The following is a 22,904-nucleotide window of genomic DNA, read 5'->3' on the forward strand; positions in this document are numbered from 1 at the left end:
CATAGATGTGATCTGAATTTTCACATTCAAAGTGAGTAATGTTGTGATATGATAAGGAATTGCCCAACAAAGAATAAAATGATGTTTGTGGTTCTGTATAGGAATATATTGAGTATATATCCCTGTATATACTGCATTTGTCTGTTGCACTGTTATTTAAATGCATTAATCACACTTTGGAAAATTATAATTGGTTATATTCTATGTATTTAGAGTATTACTATAATTAATGAATAAATGGAATCCTTGAGGGTGTAAATGAATTCACAAAATTATAATTTAAATGTCATAATTAAAGAAGAATGGGGAGGGAAAATACAGTTAAGCTCACTTTGATGAAGACGTAGAAGTGGAGTGAAAGTGAGATGTGTTAGGACCAGAACACAGGACCAGCAGAGCAGAGCTCATTTTCTGTCATTTCCTTCCCTGACTTGGGGCAGTGAGGAAGGGTGAAATCTCTATGGGCCTCTGTCTGGTAGCAATCAGAAGAAAACAGAGACAAAAGCTAAGTAGGGGGCAGGCCTGTGGGAAATCTCCTACTGGGATGTAGACTCCATTATTGGAAGAGCCAATCTGCTGAAAAGTTCTATTTCATTAAATGAACTGTGGTGATGTTGTTGTTGTTGTCAAGTTTAAGTATAGTCTTGATAAATGCCAATGCTTAATGCTATCAAGTTAAAGAATGGGTTTTATGCCTGCGCTATGGATGTATGTATTATAAAAGCAGAATAACTTCACCTGCATCAGTTAGCACAGTGATAACCCCCAGAAATCTGAAGATAACAAACTATCATGCAATTGCTGTATGATGCAAAGAATGAAGGAAATTGCTTCACATTGAAACTAAGCATCCATATCTCTAGAGAAAATGTTCTGGGATTACGAGAGCAGTGCGAACTTCCAGTGCCTGACACAGTGTTTGATCAAGCCAGTCAGCTAAACTACAAGAGTATTTATAAATGTAACTACGGGAAACTACACAACACAATTTAGATAGGCTAAAGGAATATAATACACAGCATGTTAAAGCTTGCATAGGTACAGGCCTATGTGTATACCTTTTGCATTCTAGTGATACCAGTATCTATGTGTGGAAATATATATACATAATGTAATGAAAATTGTAAATGCAAATCAATGATTGTTTATTTCTGCTTTCAGTACAAGACAGGAGAGGATTGCTTATGTTCTTTATCTTAAATATTCACAAAGAAGAGACTCATATTAATAAAGTCAACACTTTCATCAAACTCTTTATACTGACATACAGAACATCAATTTAAAATTTTGGTGATATTTTAGGGTGAAAATATACTTTATTCATAAACTAGGTTTTCTCAACACTTTTTGCAGTGCTTCTTTGACATCTTTGTTCCTCAAACTGTAGATGATGGGGTTCAGCATGGGAATCAGAATGGTATAAAATACAGACACCACCATGTCATGCTCCAAGGCATAGCTGGAACTCGGTCTCACATACATGAAAAGAACAGTTCCATGGAAAACAGACACTGCAGTTAGGTGAGATCCACATGTAGAAAAGACCTTTCGTTTCCCTTCTGCAGAGTGTGTCTTGAGAATGGCTGACAGAATGAAATCCTAGGATACCAGGACAATCAGTACAGTAAATATTTCAATAGAGCCAGCAAAGTAAAACAGTAGAAGCTGGTTCCTGTGAGTGTTGGAGGAAGAAATTGAGAGCAGAGCAGGGATGTCACAGAAGATATGTTGGATGACATTAGGTCTGCAGAAGGGCAGGCAGAAAGTGGCTACCGTGTGAACAGTGGCATGCAGAATCCCCCCAAGGTAGGACACAGTGATGAGTGACAGGTAGACCCTGGGTCTCATGCTAACAGAGTACAGCAGTGGGTTGTAGATGGCTACATAGTGGTCATAAGCCATTGCAGCCAAGAGAAAGCATTCTGTGGTCCCAAACATTACAGCAAAAAACATCTGTGCTGAACACCCAAGGAATGAAATGCCTTTCTCCTTTGACATGAAATCCACCAACATATTTGGGGTAATAACAGAAGAATAGCAGGCATCCACAGAAGATAAGACACTCAGAAAATAGTACATCGGGTTGTGCAGCCGGGGATCCCCAATGACCAGCACAATCAGCCCTAAATTTCCAATGAGACTAAGAAGGTAAATTGCTAGAAACAGGAAAAAGTGAATGATCTGCAGCTCAGCATTGCCAGTGAATCCCTTCAACACAAATATGGTCATTTCAGTGAAATTCTCCATGCTGACATGTCCCAGGACATACCTGAAGATATTCATAAATGGAAGATCATGTCTCAGGCAGAGAATGAACCTCACTGCAACCATAAACAACAGGAACCATGCCTACATAAGTATCTCCATAAACATACATGTACGACTGCTGGCATAGATAGCATACAATTCCCCAGCATCAGCTCTAAATATGACTGAGAAGAATGCTCATATCACTAGCTATATAATCAAGTGCAAAAATGTATGTGTATACACACTTAATACAGCAGTGCCATGTGTCTTAAATATCAGGTCAACTGGTTAAGATTCCCCTGAATTGCATTATCTCCTTTCATATTAAATCACAGTAGAACACAAACTGACCATCTGAAAAACTCCTTATTTCATAATACTGCAAGACACTTCATCTCAAGGATGCAACATTGAAATAGAATCACAATTCTATGTCTGTCAGCATTTTGTGTTTATATTTTAATCTATCAACTCTAGACTGTGAATATTAATATTTATTTTACAGGATTGCACTTATTTGTGATGGAAAATTATGCTAAAATTGAATCTTTCAAAAACTATAATTATAAAAAAGCTAAATTTGTTGCCTCTACAAAGTACCCTAATGTCCCGGCCCGCGGGTAAGTCAACAGAGACCCTAGAGGGGGAGTGAGAATGACAAAGGACAGGGGACACGAGAGATGGAGACAAGACAGGTTTCTGATCAAGTCTCGTTTATTGCGGAAGCTGCTACAGCATATATACCGTAGGGCTAGAGGGAGGGAGCAAGGGGAGGGTACTGGGGCTACTTCCTTGTTGCCGGGTAGACTTGCAGCAGGCTTAGACATGCCCGTAAAAGGCACTCAAGAGTACTAGCAGTGGGGGGGGACAAGGCCCCCCACACCCTAAGAGAATGAAATGCAATGAAGCTTACTTTGAATTATGATTCTTTTCTTCTGATAATAGTTTATATACTTGAATTATTCTTTACACAATAAATTATTCTGTAAAATGTATGATTAAAAATATGCACATAGTTTACCACCATTCTCCTTCTTACAATACAGAAGGAATCTATTTACTTTAGCAAATAACATGACTTAGGTAAATTATATGAGCAAGTTATTTCTTCTACCAGCTGCCAAAAAGAAATTATAATGGTATAAAGAAGTTAATATTGACCCATGCTCAAGAGATTTAGACTTGTAAACAGAAATAACCACCATTCTTGAAGACTGAATAATAAACGATTAATTTAAAATTATTTGTAATTCTACTTCTGTAATTTCAACTTGAATAGAAGGTTTAAAATTCCAAATATCTTGAGCTTCATGATGCAACTCTAAATTTGCACATAATAAGAGGAAAAAGGACAGCTATTTACTGAGAACTCACTGAAGAAATCCATGTGTGTGTATATGAATGTTATTTCACACTTGCAGAACCTTCCTTGGATAATAATTCTAGAATCAAGACTGTCCATAGTCTTCCTCACAGTGCATCACAACTTTCGCAATTCTTGCCTGCCTTTTAGTGTAGAATGGCTTTGAGGTACTTACTAGACTGTCCATGGGCCCCAGGGAATTAAAGTAAACAAAAATCTTGATTTGTGCTGGTATTTCTAAATAACTAAAATTTGAGAAATATAAAACAAATAGTAATATTGAGTGAATAGTAAATGATATTACTTATACAAATTTTAAAGAATTATTGAAAGTTTTTCTTATTATATCAAAATATAAGTCTCCAGACAGGGAAATGTCAAATGTTTCATTACCTTCTATTGACAGATTTTGTGAGTTGTTCTTATTTTGAAATATATTCATCAGTCACTAAAATTAAAAAATACACTCTATAGAGAGAACTCATATTTACTTATACAACTATAAATGAAATTTTTTTTTGCCAAGAAGTGTTTGTTTACATTCATGGACAAAACTCTGGATAAATTACACCCTCATGAATACATATTGTTCACACTCAGAACAGGCAAGTGATGTTTAATACTTGGTTTTCAGTAGCAAAATATTTTCTAAAACTGACATTGATATTCCTGAAATGTTAGGTTCTAGCTCCTCGGATATATTTCAAATTATCTAAAAATTTCTCTTACCTAAAGAACAGCAAACATTGGTTTGGGTGCACAGTGAAGGTGTGTAAATGAGCTTGTCTTTATCCAGGTGTTTCACTGTTTATGAGCCCCACAGATGCCCCTAGGGAGTACACCTCAATTATCTCTGAAATAGAAACATAATGATTTACTTCACAATGAAAAAAGTACATGTCCTGGAATAAGGCCTACTCTGCTGCTAAGAACTGATTATTACTCTTCAGGACCTATTTGAAATGTTTTGTTTAATTTTATTATTTTATTTTTAGTAATAATGTTCATATTTGCAGTACAATGTTACAGTGTTTAAAATACTTTCAATCTGCAAATGCATCTGATGATCAATGATATTGAATATGTTTCTATATAGATATTCTTCATTTAATGACCTATGTGTGCAATGACTGTCTGGAATTACAAACTGAGGTGTGCTCTTTTGACTTGTGAACTGCAGCTTGGACTAAGACTCATCTTTTTTTTTTGTACAGTTCTGTACATCTTGTTTATAGGGCCTCAATGTCTTTATTGTATAGTACACCTTATTCATACAGTACTTAAATTTTTCTTGATGGTACTGTATAGAACAATACTGTACTTTTATGTCCTGTTATACATTACAGTACTGCATGTAAAAGCTATGCAAATAAAAGCAAAGTTGGAGTTTCCTTTGACCATTTCTGTGTTCCGAATATTGCCATGTACATACTATGTGCAATTCATCACTTAGCAATCAGTTCATTTAAATTCATTTGTAGGAACTGAGTTCAGTCCAGAAGTGAGGGCTGACTCTAATCCTTTTGACCATTTTTTCACTGAAGAAAAGTAAATTGAAGTCCTTTGTCTCTGTATAAACTAGGTATGTTTTGCTATTGAGTTTCAATGGTATCATTCATGTTTGCATTATTAATCCTATACCAGATCTCTGTGTGGAAATATGTTCTTCTATTTTGTAGTTTGCCTCTTCTGTCTGTTGAATTTTTCTCTTTGATGTGCAGGCACTGTTTATTACTGTGATGTGATCCCATGCCTAACTTGGTTTTAGTCACTTGGCTTTGATGCCACATACAAGAAATCATCACCATGCCTAAATTCTTGAATCTTTTCCCTTAACATTTCTTCTAGGGCTTTCCAAACAGGGCTTATGTTTACATCTTTAACTCATTTTGAGGTGATCTTTCTATGTGGTGTCAGTGGAGGCTTTCCTTTCATTCTTTTCCTTGTTCATCCTCAGTTTTCATAGCATCATTTGTTGAACTGACTCTCTGTTCCTCAAGTGTGCTGAAGATCAATTGACCACGTATGTGTGAAATTGCTTCATGGCTTTCAATTGGGTTGCATTACTCAAAATATCTTCCTTATGCAAGTAGCACAACTTTTTACACTTTTATTTATTTAAATAAAATTTATTTTAACCAAAATTAGAACCACTAAATTATACCTGATGATGGGCTGCTATATGAGTTTTCTACATATGTGTTTATTGTGTAATGTGTAGAGTAGGTTAAACAATTTATCTCCTCAAACAATAATGATTTCCTTTGGTGAAACATCCACAATTCTTTATCTCTTTTTAAATATTCAGCTCATTGTCCCTTCCTGTCTTCCCCTTTCTGTGTAATGGTACAACAGAAATCCATATTCTGTTCTAACTCTAGGGTAGTATATGCTGACCAACCTTTCCTCATCCCTAGTTCAGTGCTCTTCCTGGGTGCTGGTAATCTCCATTCTTCTCTCACTTTTATGAGATCAATTGTTTTCATCACACATGACTGATAAACCATGGTAAATGTCATTAGTGGCTTGATTTGTTTCAAGTAACATAATCATCTCCAGTTCTATCCATATTGTCACAAAAGATAGGATGCATTCATTTTTCTGGGTAAGTGGTATTCCATTGTGTATATGTACTGCATTTTCTTTATGGAGTCACTAGTTAGTGGATACTTAGGTGTCTTCTTCCAGTTCATGCCTATTGTGAAGAGAGGTGTGATGAATATGGTGGTGGAGATGTTCCTTCCCCTCTCCTCCATATTGATTTCATTTCGTTTCTATAATATACATCCACTAGAGGGAATACTGGAAAATATAGTAGATATATTTTTTTTAATTTTTAGTGACCTCTGTACAATATTTCATAAAGGTAATACTAATTTACATTCCCATCAGCAGTGGCCCTTTTCTACACACCCTTCCCACCACTAGCATCTCTTGACTTTTCAATAATAGTCACCCTTACTTTGGTGAGTTGATAACTTGTTGTGGTTTTGATTTGCTTTTCCCTGATTAGTTATGTTGAGCATTTTTCATGCACTTGCTCTATATTTGCACATAGCATCAATATTTCCATGTAGCAGGTAGTTGAGAAGTATCAATTTGTATCCAGTGTTGATTTTTAAAATATGTTCTGCTTATTTTTTTTACCTTTGGGTTTTTGGGGTTTTTTTGTTTGTTTGTTTGTTTTGCTACCAGGTATTGAACTCAGGACCTTGAGCTTGCTAGGCAGGCATGGTGTCGCTGAGCTAAATCCCCAGCCCATGGCTGTTGGGTTTAAGGATTTCCTTACATATTCAGGAAATTGCTATCTGGTCAGTTATATTGATTGCAAATATTTCTCCCATTTTTTACACTGAAAATCAATTGCATGGACTGGCATCTGGATTCTCTATTACATCCCGTTTTACTATGTACTTGTGTTTGTGCCTAAGTATGCTAATTTTATCACTGTGGCTTTGAAGATTATTTTGAAATAGCATAGTTTCATGCCCATATTATTTGAAAGCTTTCTTCACACCTATTCATTTTTTATTCTTTTTCTCCTTCAACTGTATTTTCCCAAGTAATGTCTTCAAGCTCATTAATTCTTTTGTTTGATCTGTCCTACTATTGACTCAATGAATCACAATTTTAATTTCATTTAGTGCTCTTTTAAACTCAAGGATCTCTGTCTCTGTGAAGTTTCTGTTAGTGTACTGAATTATTTCTTTGTGTTTTTTGAAGTTATGTAGTAACTTACAAAGGTTCTTTTAATAGTTCTCCTTCTGGCATTTTTCCCATACTGATAACTATTGATCAATATAGGGAAATTGTTGGTATTACACAAGGTCATACTTTGGATTTTTGTTGGCATGTGATATCACAAGGTTATTAAATGACTGGGTTTTCATTATAATCTTTTTCATCTAGCATTGTGCTTATTTTTCCTGAAAATCTATGCAGTCTGTTCCCTTGTCTTCATCCTGTAGCCATTTTCAACTCTGTACCACTAGGTGGAAACTCGAGTCCTTGTTTCTAACATCTACTGCTGATGTTTCGTCACTGTTTCTTCACTAGAGGGTGATGGGGACACAGTTTGGTTCCAAATATGTAATTGGTGGGTTATTCAGTAAGAAAGGCCCCAGAAACCTCTCCTCTTGATTGAGTTAGACTCCACTGTCTCTTCCACTGTCCTTGGGCTAAAATCAATCATTGTGTTTGGTTCTGGGTCAAATACCCATTGGCCCCAGGCTCCTGGGTTAAGCCTGTGGCTACCAAGAACACAAATCAGTGTCACATCCTTAGCCTACAGCCTGTCAAGTCCTGCATAGGCCCAGACCGCTACAGTGTGGTCTGAGGTCTCCTCATGGCCACCTATGAGCTTGGTGGGGACACCACAGCTGTGTGTCTCTGCTGGGACCAGGGAGGCTTCAGATTTCACTCCCAGGAATGCCTGGGTGTTGAGTCTGTTCAGATCCTCAACAGCCTTGCACTGAGTTTCAAGACATAATCTCATGCTAAGTAGGCTCTCCTAACCTGAGCAAATGGAGTTCTACACCATGCTGGGTGGCCCAACTTTTGAGTAGTATTGGAAAGGTAGTCCTTGTCACCATGTTGGGAGGATGGCACTGTCTGAGTGGCCCATCCAGATGCTCATGATAGAGGCCAAAGCATCAGACTCTTTCCCCAAGGACCGGTTCTCAGCATTGTGTCAGGAAGCTCTGTAACCTCTGTCTAAAAACACTGGTCTGAGGATGGCTGTGCTCCCTGTGGAGAGGAAAAGAGTGGTGGTATCAGTCCCATGGCCCCGAAGGCTGGTGCTGAACTGGGACACCAGCGATGCTCACTCAAGGGCAGACTTAGGTGAGGGTGTCACCACCCTACCCCAAGCCTGGCAGTGATGCCCGCAAGATGTGACTTTGTCCCACCATATGGAGGTCTCTATCCAATGTTAGGGTGCTGGAAGCTTTGTCTCTGGGACCTGTTGTTGGTACAGGGCCTCTTATTTTCTTCTGCATGCTGGGTTTCACTGAAGTGGGCCTGGGGTTGAGCTTTAAGACAGGCCTATGCTGGATTTCACATGCACACCCTGCTCCACAGTGGGTAGTCTCACTTCATGCCTTGCTGCCTGAGGCTGGGGGAGATACTCAGAGGTGGTCTCTGTGTAGTGACTTGGACTGCAGGCATACACCTTCAGATAAGGATGGGACATTTCCTGTCAACAAGATGAAGGGTGGGCTGGGAACTGGGTTTCAAGTGTAAGGCCTGAACTCCATTCTTTCCTCCTCTCACAAGTAGGGGCATATTTTTCACTGCTGTCAGTTGAGAGTTGTGGGAAGGATAATGCACCACTCTTTCCTTTCCACCTTCTTCCAAGTTATTATACCTGACCAAGGTCTGTGGATGTCACTCGACTCCCTTAGCTCTTCTGAAGGTAGTTTGATGCTTGAATTAATTTCAAATGGTGTGGCTCTGGGAATGTTGTCCCTTAAAAATACTCTTCATCTTCCAGTTTCCTTTGCTTGGCCAACATTTAAAATATAATTAAATCCATTAAGCAAATTCAATTAATCCTTTTTTTTGATGGGTCCCAGGAATTGAACTTGGGTCCTTGGGCTTGTGAGGCAGGCAGCGGAAAAATTAATCTTTTTTTTTCCTTAAATTCTTTTATTGGTACATTTTAGGTATACAATATGTTTACATTTATCATTGGGTGCTTGAACCTGTACATGATGTATCTTTGTTTTCATTTTCTTCCTCCATTGCCTGTCTGCCCCTCATCCCCTTCACCCTTCACTATTTACATAGACTTTGTTGCCATTTTTTTTCTTTTCTCATAATTTTTCCTTTCCCTTCTTTCCTTTCCCCACCCATTGCCACCACCCCTACCCCTTTGGACCTTTTCCTATTTCAAAGTTTCAATTATTCATTATTAATCCTTTTAATCCTTATTTACACTTTCTTTTTTTCCCCATTAACTTTATTGGTACATTTTAGGTATACAATACAGTTATATTCATCATTGGGATCTTGTACCATTACATGAGTCTTTTGGTTCTTATTTTTTATCCCTTTCCCTTTCCCTCCTTTCACCTCCTCCACCCTTCCCTATTTGCAAAGACCTTGTTTCCATTTTTTTCCTCTTCTCATATTTTTTCCTTTCCCTTTCTTCCCTTCCCCTACCCCTCCCAATTCCCCTGCTCTTTTCAACCTTTTCTTCCTGTTGCACAATATCAGTTATACATTTTTAAAATTACAATATTAAGATTTAGGAGACATTACCACAGATTTTACAGAATTTAAAAGGATATAGAAAGCATATTACAAAAATCTTTTTTGAAATAAATTTGACAACTTCTAAGAAGTAACTTAGAAGACAAATTAATGAAACTAACTCTGGAGGAAATATAAAATTTGAATCACACCTATTGAAGAAAGTATATTCCTAGCTTGAAAACCTACCTATTTGACAACAGCAGGCTCATAAACATTTTAACTGATAAATTATATCAAACAATTAAAGCAGAAAAAAGAAGGAACACTTCTCCCCTCATTTTAGGAAATCAACACTGTGCTAATTCTAAAACAGGATAAAGATAATAGAAGAAAAAAGTATGAACAAAGATAGAAATTTGTTTAACAAAACAAACTAGTAGAAGTCAGATCTGGCAGTATGTAGAAAGTGATTTTGTTATAGGGATGGCAGTGTTGGTTCAGCATTGGAAGATCCACCCCCAAAAGTCATCATTTTAACAGAGGAAAGAAAAAAGCCATATGATCCTGTCACTAGTTGGAGAAAAAGTATTGGACTAAATTCTACAGCTGTTCATGGTAAAAGCTATCAGGAGACTAGAAGTAGAACAGAAACTTCTCAACAAATTAAAGACATGTACTCCATACTTGCAGCAAGAATGCCTTGTATGAATGGAGAAGATACAATGCTTTCTCCTTAAGGTGGAGAACAAGGGCAGATATGCTTACTATTTATCTGTCCACTAAACTTTGAAACCTAGGCCCCACCCAAATAGTCTGGCAATAAAATGACACAATTAGGATAGGATTGGAAAGGTAGAATCAAAATCTTTATATGTAGATGAAATGATCATCTACAGAGAAAATACTAAGAAATCTCTAGGAGCCCCTAGAACTTGTACTTGAATTTAGCAGGATTAGAAAACACAAGGTATATATAAAAATTCAGGTCTGTGTATACTTGCTATAAATGAAGGATTGGATATTGAAATTTAAAAGTTATGTAGGAGTACAAAGGACCTAGAAAAGTTAAAAAGCAGAAACAGTGTTGGAAGAGATTTAGTACCTGATTTTAAGACTTCTTCTAAAGCTACAGTAATCAAGGCAGTGTTGGTGTAAGGAAAGACATATAGATTATTTGAATAAAACAGAGAATCTAGAAATAGAACCACACATATATGTTCCACTGAGTTTTGAAAGATTATTTAACATTAGCATTTTATAGAATATAAACTCGATTCAAGAGCCGAGGAAGAGATAGTGTCTTCAGCAAACGGCAGTAGAACACCTGGTATCTGTATATAAAAAAATACCCTCAACCCTTTTTTTTCCATACATGAAAATAACTTGAAGGAATCTATGAACCTAAATAAGAAAGCCTAAAAGTATGAAACTTTAAGGAGAAATTATAAGGGAAAATATTTATGAATTCAGGGTAGGCAAGAACTACCCAGGATACAAAAAACATGATGTATAAAGGAAAAAAAATTGATAAATGGTATTCCATCAAAATTTAGAACTTTAAATGACATCATTAAAATGAAAAGTAGTCTTTAGACCATATTTAAAATGCATATAACCTATGAGCAGAATATATAAAGAATTCTTACAGCTCATTAATAGACAACCCAATTAAAATGTAGACATAAGAAGATTATAAATAGCCAGTATAGCACAAGGAATGGTGTGCAATTCTAGAATCAGAAAAATACTAATCAGTAAAATAATAAGACTGAATTATACACTCATTAGGGAGATGAAGTCAAAAGTTTTAAAAGCCTTGACATGACTTTTTCTTTTTGTTGGATTCTCCCCCTTTGCATTTAATTTGTCACACCCAATGGATTCATTCTGCTGGGTTTCCTGGGGTTGTGATCCTCATTGTCCTTTTCTAGGGTATTGTCTAAAATTTTTTGGAGTGCCTGTTTGACATTCATGAAGTTCCTGAGGTGCTCTTTATCATGAAAGTATCTTATTTCTCCATCAATTTTGAAAGACAGTTTTGCAGGGTACATCAGTCTGGGTTGGAGGCTGTTTTCCTTTAGGGCTTGAAATACATCACTCCAAGCTCTTCTTGCCTTGAGTGTTTGCATTGAGATGTCTGCTGTGATTCTGATGGGATTTCCTTTGTATGTGATTTGTTTCTTTTCTCTCACTGCTTGTAGAATTTTATTCTGTTGGATTTCTGGAATCCTAACTATTATATGCCTATGTGTAGATTTTTTTTTTTAATTAAGGCTAGCTGGAGTCCTATATGCCTCACTTATCTGTATGTCAAGTTATTTTCCCCTCCTTGGGAAGTTTTCTGCCATCACCTCTGTGAAGAGTTTTTTTTATGTCATCTGCACTCTCTCCTGTTTCTTCATTGACTCCAATCAGTCTTATGTTATTCTTCTTTACATCGTCTAGCAGCTGCTGGATTGATTTCTCATGTTTTGTTACAATTTTAAAGCAATTTTTCTTTTCCTCCTCACTAATTGCAATCTTATCTTCTATATGTGAAATTCTATCCTCACATTGGTTCATTCTGCTGTGCAGACTTTCGATGGAGTTTTTAATCTCTTGAAAATCTGTTTGTATCTGTTTAATGGATTCCATTTTTTTCTTATGTTGGGATTCCATCATGTTCCTCAGATCCTCTATTTTTTTATCTGTGTCCTCTCTAGATTTATTAATCATGTCTTGCACCATGAGCAAAATCTTTGCTGTTATCTGAGTAATTATTTCTGATTTCATTTTTCCCAGATCCTCTTTTGTTGCCAGTTCAGAGAGTGCAGTGGTTGAGTATCAGCGTGTTCCATCTCATTTCCTTTTGGAATTGCTGTAGGTGATCTGGAAGTCTGTTTTTGAGGCTTGTTTATGTGTCTTCTCATTTCCACGTGTGGGGGGTTGCTTCTGGAGCCCATGTGGCTCACTTTCTCTGCCCTAGGAACCTGGGATGATTGCAGGGAGCTTCCTTCCTGTTGCTGGGACCAGCTGAGGTTCACTGCCTTAGGAGCCTGGGATGGAGGTGGGGGGCTTCCTTCCGGGTTCTGGGACCAGCTGAGCTTCACTGGCCTAGGAACCTGGGATGGAGTCAGAGAGCTTCCTTCCAGGTGCTGGGACCGGCTCACCTTCTGTGCCCTAGGAGCCTGGGATGTCCAAAGATAAATTCTTTACTTTTTGATTCTATAGATTTATTTTATAGAAGTAAGTAATCTCCACCTTGTCCTCACCTCTTCTTAACCACTGGTCTTCATCTTATCATTCAAACCTATGTTCTTCAAGAAATTCAAAGTGTGAATTTAGTAAAGGAAGAGAAGCAGGTCCTGGAATAACAAAGGAGGACCATATAGATTTCTCCTAGAGAACTGATATAGCACAGAAGTCATTCATTGTTGTTCTTCTTTCCAAAATGATTCATTACTAAAGTGTTTCCTTTTTTTAGCACATGGAACTGACCTCCCATCAGATAAAGTCTAAGTCTTCCTTACCCACCAGTCTTCAGTCAAGTTGAGTATACTGGAATCACTTGGTCTGGTGGTCTAGTGTCCTCTGTGTCTTTGTAGTGTGGAACCAGGTGGCTGCCTGTCTGCAGCGGGGTGATTCAGCATCTTCTGTGTGACTCGGGACCTCTGTAGGGCGTGCACAGACCTGCCTGTCTGCAGTGGGCTGATTCGGCGTATTCCACGTGACTCCTTATTTACACTTTCAATTTCTCACACTAGAGAAACTATTTGGTATTTACACATGTGTGTCCTATTTATTTCACTTAAGAGTGTGGCCTCAATCTGAATCCATTTATCTATAAATGACTCTAGTTTCTCCTTCTTTATGGCTGAGTAGTACTCCATTTTACAAAATAAAAAACACCTCATCTTTATCCAGTTTCCAGTTGATGGGGACTTGGGCTGTTTCTAAGCTTTAACTATTATAAACTGTACTGCTCTAAACATGGTTGCACATATATCACTGTGGTAAGATTCTTTTAATTCTTTTGGGAAGATACCCAGCAGGAGAATAGCTAGGTCAAATGGGACCTCCACCCCTGGTTCTTTGATGTATTTGCACACTGATTTCCATAGTGTTCCCACAAGTTTGCACTCCCATCAACAATGAAGGTTTCCTTTCTCCCCACACCCCCACCAGCATTTGTTATTGGTTGATTTCTTGATAGCAGCCATTCTTTCTGGGGTGAGGTGGAATCTCACTGCTGTTTTCATCTGCATCCTCAAATGACCAGTGATGTTGAACATTTTTTCATATGTTTATTTGCTGCTTTTACTTCTTTATCTGAGAAATATCTGTTCATTTCAGATGCCCAATTTTGAATTGGGGCTTTTAATTTGAGGGTTCTGATTTTTTTCAATTCTTTATATATTCTAGATAGTAGTCCTTTGTTTGAGGTACAGCTGCTAAAATTTTTTCCCACATTGTAAGTTGTCTGTTAACTCTGTCAGTGGTTTCTCTAGCAGTGCAGAAAATTTTTAATAAGATGAAATCCCAGTTGTTGATTCTCTCTGCTAGTTCCCTTGCTATTGAGGTTTTGTTCATAAAATCTTTTCCTATGCCAATGTCTTCTAGAGGTCTACCTAACTTATCTTCCAGCAAGTTTAGGGTTTCTGTCTTAATATTTAGATCTTTAATCCACCTCGATCTTAGTTTAGTGCATGGTGATAGGTATTGGTGTGGTTTTAATCTCTGGCAGGTTGAAATCTAGTTTTTGCCACACCACTTATTAAATAGGCTATCTTTCCTCCAATGAGGGTGGTTGGTTCCTTTGTCAAAGATGAGGTGGCTGAGTATGTCTGAAGTTGTTTCTGCATCTTCTAATCTATTCCACTGATCCTCAGGTCTGTTTCTTTGCCAGTACCATGCTGATTTTATCACAGTAGCTTTGTAGTATAATTTCAATTTGGGGATTGTGACACACCCAGCCATGTCTCTTTTGCCTAGAATTGCTTTTGCTCTTCTAGGTCTCTTCTTGTTCCAAATGAATCTTTGGATTGTTTTCTCTAGTTCTGTGTTGGAATTTCAATCGACATTGCATTGAATCTATATAGTAGTTTTGGAAGTATGGCCATTTTTACTATATTGGTTCTTCCTACCCAGGAGCAAGGGATGTCTTTCCATTTTCTTATATCAGCCTCGATCTCCTTTTTCAGGGTGCTGTAGTTTTCAGTGTAGAAGTCTTTTGCCTCCTTTTTTAGATTGATTCCTAGATATTTCTCTTTTTTTCCGATGGCATTGTAAAAGGAATTGTTTCCCAAATTTCTCTCTCAGTGTGTCTATTATTTGTGTATAAGAAGGCTATTGTTTTTTGAGTGTTGACCTTATATCCAGCTAGTCTACTGAATCTGTCAATTAAGTCTAGAAGTCTTTTGGTGGAGTTTTTTGAGTCTTCTATGAAAAGGATCATATCATCAGCAAATAATGACAGTTTCACTTCTTCCTTTCCATTTTTTATTCCTTTTATTTCCTTCTCTTTTCTAATTGCTGTGGCTAATGTTTCCAGAACTATATTGAACAGGAGTGGTGATAGTGAGCATCCTTGTCTTGTTCCTGATTTTAGTGTGAAAGTTTTCAGTTTTTGACCATTTTGATGTTGGCGCTTGGTTTTTCATAGATAGCCTTAATCAGGTTGAGATAACAACCTTCCATGACAATTTTCTGTAGAGTTTTTATCATGAATGGGTGCTGGATTTTGTCAAATGCCTTTTCTGCATCTATTGAGATGATCATATGGTTTTTGTCTTTGATTCTATTAATATATTGTATTACATATATTGATTTACGAATATTGAATCATCCTTGCATTCCTGGGACAAATCCGACTTGGTCCAGGAGTATGATCTTTTTGATGAGCCTCTGTATTCTGTTTGCCAGTATCTTGTTGAGGATTTTTGAGTCTATGTTCATTAGGGAGATTGGCCTGTAGTTCAATTTTTGGAGTGGGTATTTCCCTGGTTTTGGAATCAAAGTAACACTTGCTTCCAGGAAAGAATTTGGAAGCCTTGCTTTGCTATTAAATTTCCATGATGAATTTAAAGGATAATGGCAATACTTCTTTAAATGTCTTGTAGAATTCAGCAGTGAAGCCATCAGGACCTGGGCTTTTCTTTTTTGGTAAAATTTTTATTACATTTTCAATTTTACTCATTGTAATTGGGGTGCTTAGAATTTATATATCTTCATTTAACTTTGGGAATTCATATGTATCTAAGAATCTGTCCATTTCTTCTGTGTTTTCCATTTTATTAGAGTACAGGTGCTCAAAGTAGGTATTGATGATACTCTGGATTTCTGCTGGGTCTGTTGTGACTTGCCCTTTTTTGTTCTTAATTGCATGGATTTGAGCCTTTTCTTTCCTTTTTTGATAAGGTTAGCTAAAGGTTTATCAATTTTATTTATTCTTTCAAAAAACCAACTCTTTAATTCATTGATTTTTTTTGATCATTCTCTTAGTCTCCACTGCGTTGATTTCTGCTCTGATATTTATAATTTCCTCTCTTATGTGAGATTTGCATTTGATATTTTCTTCTTTTTCTAGGAGCTTGAGGTTCTTCATTAGGTTATTTATCTGATTTCTCTCTGTTTTCCTAATATGGGCATTCACTGCTGTGAATTTCCCATGTAGAACTGCTTTCATTGTGTCCCATACATTCCTGTATGTTGTAGTAGCATTATCATTTTCTTGTAGAAACTGTCTAATCTCTTCTTTAATTTCCTCTGTGACCCATTGGTTGTTCAGGAGGGTATTATTCAATTTCCATCTGTTTGTGGGAGGTTTGCAGTTTCTCATGTTATTGATCTCCAATTTCATTGGACTATGATCTGATGATATACAGGAGGTAATTTCAACTTTGTTAGATTTACTTAGACATGTCCTATGAGCTAGCATCTGGTCTTTTTAGCAGAATGACCTGTGTGCAGCCAAAATAATGTGTATTCTGATTTTGTGTGGTGGAACACTCTTTAAACATCTATTAAGTCCATTTCTTCAATAGCTTGGTTCAGTTCTACAGTGTCATTGTTAATTTTTTGTCTAGATGATCTGTCTACTTGTGATAGTGAGGGTATTGAGGTCCCTCACTACAATTATATTAGTACTTATTTTGTTTTTCATGTCCATTAATATTTGTTTTGTATAGTTAGGGGTATTTGTATTTGGTGCATATATATTTAGGATTGTCATCTCTTTCTGTTGGATTGTTCCCTTCACAAGGATGTAGTGACCATCTTTCTCTCAATTAGCTTTGGTTTGAAATCTACTTTGCCTGTGAATAAGATTGCTATCCCTGCTTTTCTCTGGTTTCCTGTCACATGGAGAACTATTTCCATCCTTTCACTTTCAGTCTGTGAATTTCCTTTTGAGTTAGATGTGTTTCTTGTACACAGCATATTGCTGGATTTTATTTCTTAGTCCATTGTGCCATACTATTTCTTTTGATTGGTAAATTGAGGCCATTAACATAGATAGCTATAATTGATACATATTGACTCATCCTTGTCATGATGTTTTGCTGTTGTTGAGTCCTTTATTTCTTATTTCTTTTCCCTCCTTTCCTTTTAATTTCTTACCTTGCCTGGTGGCTTCCCTCTGTTGGGCCTCATTTAGTTGTGACCTTTGTTGTCTTTTCTAGGATATTGTTTAGAATTTTTTGGAGTGCTGGTTTGGTGTTCATGAAATTTCTCAGGTGTTTTTTGTTGTGTAACCATCTAATTTCCCCATCAATTTTGATAGATACTTTTGCAGGATACAAGAGTATAGGTTGAAAGTTATTTTCTTTCAGGGCTTGCAATACTTCACTCCAGTTTCTCCTTGATTTGAGGGTTTGTGTTGAGAAGCCATGATTTTGATGGGCTTTCCTTTATTGGTGATTTGTTTCTCTTCTGTAACTGCCTGTAGGATATTGTTCTTCTGCTGGGTTTCTGTGATCTTAAATATTATATGTCTAGGTGCAGATCTTTTTGATCATGGTTAGGTGGAGTTTTATATGCCTCAATTATCTCTTTATGTCCAATTCTCCACCTCTGTCTGGGCAGTTTTCTACTATTACTTCCGTGAACAGTTTTTTTATGTCAATTGTGCTTACTCCTGTTTTTTCCTGATCAGTCTTATGTTATTCTTCTTTGCATCATCTAGCAGCTACTGGATTGATTTCTCATGATCCCTTTCTATTTTTTAGAAATCTCTGTTTTCACGGTCCTTCCTGCAATCCTGTCTTCTATATCTGCTATTCTATATTCAGATTCCCTTAATCTGCTCTGCATGCTTTCAATGGAGTTTTTAATCTCCTGAATATCTGTTTGAATCTTTTTCATGGATTCCATTTCTTTATTATGTTGGGTGATCATGGTTTCCATTTCTTTCTGATCCTGGGCATTCATGGCTTCCAGCATGTTTCTGAGCTCTTCTATTTTTTTTATCTGTTTCTGTTCTAGAGCCTCTAAACATGTCTTTCACTCTGCTCACCATCTCTGTAGTTATCTGGGAGATTATTTCTGTTTTGAATTTTTCTAGAGCCTCATTCATCTGTTTTGTTACTTACTGTGCTATCAGTTCAGGGTGTCCAGGTGGTTGCTTAGCAGACTTTTCCACCTCATTTCCCCCAGTATTTGCCTTTTGTAGGGTGGAAGTCTGAGTTTGTGACTTTCATAAATGTTTTCTCATTTTTGTTTTTGGTACTGTCCTTAGTTTAGTTCCTGGGAAAGTATTTTGAATTTCTTATTGTTAGTATGTTTATTGATGTATTTAGAATGCTTATGGAATGATTGCTTCTCAGAGGTATCTTCCAGATATAGGTCGTCTTTAGGTTTCGAGTCTCTAATGGCTCTGAGGCTACCTCATTTTCATTGTACCAGGAAGGACAACTGATTAGATCAATCACAATACCTTAGCCCAAGTGATACAATTAGCAACACCATAGCATCAAGTACATCTTAGAAAATAATTTGTGGTAGTTCTTAATCTATCACCTTTAACTGTGAATTGAATCAAAATCAAGGACCAACCCAACATATGCTTATATTGGATAAGCTCTTCAATATAGGAATTTTACCCTTCAGGATGGAGAGTTAGAAGGAGTTGGGGAGGGAGGAATATGTAGGTAGAAGGATAGGGAAAGTTAGCAGTGAGGCCAGAGAGCACAGACAAGAGAAGTAAAGAGAAGAAAAGACAAATAAAGAAGAAATCAAATTAGGGCCAGAATAGGAACACAAAGGGGAGATGAAGAACATTGTGGGAAAGCAAGGGAGCAAGGCAGACAGAGAGAGAGAGAGAGAGAGAGAGAGGGAGGGAGGGAGGGAGAGAGAGAGAGAGAGAGAGAGAGAGAGAGAGAGAGAGAGAGAGAGAGAACAGAAGAGAAAGAAAAAAGAAAAATAAAAATTTTAAAAGAGTACAAAAGAAAACAATATTAAAAATAACAGCAAAAACTGTGGTAATTTTGAAAATAACAAATAAAACATACAAATGAAGGGCCTCCTTCAGGATATGTCTCTGCTATCACAAAAGACAAAAGACAATGTGGGCAGTATTGTGCAATTATAAGTCAATGAGTCTCAGTAAGGTAGTCTCAGACCCATGAGATTCAGGCAGATTTCTGGTTGCAAGTCCCAAGTTGAGCTCCCTGTCCTCCTGTGGGGTTGCACTCTGCAAGGTCCTATTGCAGGTTTCAGCTGCCTTTCCCCTAAATTAAGTCCAGGTTCCAGTGGGAAGTGATGATCCCTCCAAGTTACCAAGCACAGTGATCTAATGTGCCTTTATTGCAGAGATTCTCTTCACTTTTCCAGTGGGTTTGTTTCCATCATGGAGCCTGAGAGAGGCCTTGTCTCTGTTGTTCACTTCTGCAGCTCAGGACAGTGGCTTTTATGTCCCCCTGCGCCTCTGTAGTATGGGACCAAGTAGCTACACAGCCAGAGGCATGGGAGGGGAGGGGAAGTGGGGTGACTGCAGGGCCTGTTGAAGTGCCAGTGCCTAAGTGGGCATGCCTTGGGATGGGGGTCCTCACCTGGTCTTGATAACAAGCCTATCTTGGTTGCAAGCTGGTGGAGCAAGCTGGGGGAAGCAGGTCCCAGTCAGCCTGCAACCGCTCAACTGGAACAATTAATCTTTAATATTCTGAAATTTGCTCATTGTTCCATCAATTTACCTTTTAGGTCTATTAATTACTATTCCAACTCTTGCACAATTACATGTTTTCTCTATTCTGTGGCTTATTTCTTTTTTATGTTTGTTATGCTTTTCATTGTGCAGACTTAAAAAATGTATTGCATGAATATATGACAGTATGTGATTTTCATTTGTACTTGATCTTTCTTGTGTTTAAGCATAAATATGGACATGGAGATATTTGTTCATACACACACACACACACACACACACACGCACACACACACAGAGACAAACCTTTATGCAGGTAGGTTCTGGTTATACAAAGATGATGAATCAGTAACAATATTTGAATTTTGCCATTTGGAGGAAGGAATCATGTGAACAACATTGGAGTGAACCTTCTAAATGAAAGCAGAGATATTGTGATTGGCATGTAAGATAGGAGGCAGTGATCTGCATATTTTTACGATCTATAATTTAAATTTTTAAGTCTGAATTCAAGAAAACATCCTTTGCTTGAATTCTACTTTCAAAAAAACTTTCCTTTTAAAATTAAAGATTAAAGCCACCTCAACAGGAATAAAATGGCTCTGGCATAAAACAAAAATTAGAAATATAAAAGAAAAGAGAAGGACAGCAGAATATTACCAGTCTTATAAAGTTGAACTTTACTATGAGTTTAGTCAAAACATATTGGAACTCTAAAAACTCTTTTTGGCAATTAATGAGATGTCATATACATGAATGTGGTGTTGAATGTGAAATCAAATATAAATTCCTGGCTTAAGCCTAGCATATCCATGATTTCTCACATTATTTGGTCCATCAGCTTATATCTTGTTTGGAAATTTCACTAGTCTGATGCATTTACCTGTCTTTGATATTTAGAGAGTTCTCTTCAAAATTTTTGAAACTGTATTGTCTTAGTCACTCTCTTCTTGCTGGGACACAGTACCAGAAACCTACAATTTAAAGAAGAAAAAGAGTTTTTTGCCTCAGTTTTTTTCAGTCCATTGTTGCAGGCTCCAAGGAAGAAGGGCAAGGTGAAAAGGCCTGCATATAGGAGAGCTGCTCATATTGTAGTGGTCAAGAAGCAGGGGAAGGTAGGAGCCAGGAAGTGAAATATGTGTTTCCGGGTCACGCCCCCAAAACCTTCCTCTAAAAAGACCCCACCTCTTAACCAGATTCAGCTGGAAGGTTCCCTCCCATATTTCAGTCACCTTTTAAAAGCCCAACTCTGAGGACATGAAGCTCTGGGGGGGAACATCAAGAACCAGAACATTACATTTGTTTTCTCTTTAGTTGTAGGAAGACTTTCTAGGATTTGGTGACACTTCTTTACCCTCAACCTTTAGTAAAAATCGAGGCATCAAGATTGTTTTTGTTAAACAAAAAAAAAAGATTGTTTTTGTGATGGGAATACAGTGTAGAGAGGGTTTTTGTTGTTGTTGTTGTTGTTTTTGGTATCCAGAATTGAACTGGGAAGTTGGGCTTGCACAGAAGAACCACTGAGCTAGATCCCTAGCCCAAGAGGGTTTTTTTTTGAATACACATTTGAGTTTGAGTTCCTCCTCATAATGATTTTTTACTAGTATGATTTTTAATTTTTTAGAAATGATATAAAGCAATCCGTTACTGCTTAAAATTCTGCTGTAACTACAGATTACCTTTTACAGACACTCTGAGGGTTTCTAAATTTTCTGTTTTTTTTAAATTTGTACTGTACTGAGGTTCTTACATAACTATTTGAGAAAATATGAAAGTTTACTGAAATTATTTTATCAAATATTAGATTCATATGATATTCTTGGCTTTTAAAAATGTATATGCGGTAGAACCACTGAGCTAAATCCCCAGCCCTAGAAATGTATATTCCTAAGAAAAAAGTAAATCTTGGAAATAGCATATAAATCCATGTAATAATGAAATGGAGGCTACTTGCAGAATAAACAAAATTTCAAATATTCAACAAATTTTTTTCTATACCTAATCATTGAGGGACTTTCTAAAGTATGACCAACATTTATCTTAGAAGTATACTCTTGGCTTATTTTATTCAGTTTTTTTTAAAATTTGGATATGAGAAACTTTCATATTTACTATAAAATTAATAATTGCTAACTTATATTAATTGCAAGAAACAAAACAATTTTAAAGTAGAAAAATTTTCGTAATTTTGTAATAACTCATTTTGACATCTAAGTTCATCTTCCATCTATTTTCTTAGAAATTGAAATATTTCTTGTATATATGAACAAATTAATAAAACTTTAGTATATGATTTTATCATAAAAAACTGTAAAACTATTTAGTAATATTTATCTCCATGTTATAATATGCGTATGATTTTACTATTCCATTGATCTTATTCACATTTGTGTGCTACACAGGTAATTTTATTACATGATGGATTACTAAGGATGTAGATCAATTTCTTCACATTACAAGTATTATTTCATGAATTTTAATGCAAATTAAAAAGGTATGAAACATGCAGGTAAGACATGAAAGACATATTTCACACAGAACTTTCACAAGAAACACAGCTTAGTTCAAATCATTGGATCATGCCTGTTTGCTTCTTGAAATGGAATTATCAAATTGCTCAAAGAATGGATCCTAATCAAAGATAGGACACTGTTGTATGAGCCACATATGAGCAAAGTTAGACACAAGGAAATAGAGCAGTAGATCTACCTACTTCCTCATAGAGTAGGCATCTTATGTGAAAGTATAATACAAAATACTACCACTTTTACACGAGAGTTATTCCTTTCCTCTATAAATATAAGTAAGAATAACCATATACCCACACATTGGCAGTGAGGAGTCAACACCAAGCCAGTACAAAGAAATACTAATAAAAACAAATCTAAACACAAAGCCCTATAACCTTCTATCAAACAATTCAAAACATAGTTTTCTTTGGTTGAAAATGTTTTGTTACATTACATAGGCGGCTCTGTG

General features: G+C 36.7%; 1 pseudogene; it reads right to left on the minus strand.

The window, feature by feature from the left end:
* Nucleotides 1–1,320: 1,320 nt before the first annotated feature.
* Nucleotides 1,321–2,247, minus strand: LOC106008079 (olfactory receptor 5T7-like; annotated as a pseudogene).
* Between the last annotated feature and the right edge of the window lie 20,657 nt (nt 2,248–22,904).

Source organism: Heterocephalus glaber, unplaced genomic scaffold (assembly GCF_053883595.1).
Source record: "Heterocephalus glaber isolate CG9 unplaced genomic scaffold, H.glaber_assembly_v1.0 deba00000896, whole genome shotgun sequence".
NCBI lineage: Eukaryota > Metazoa > Chordata > Mammalia > Rodentia > Bathyergidae > Heterocephalus > Heterocephalus glaber.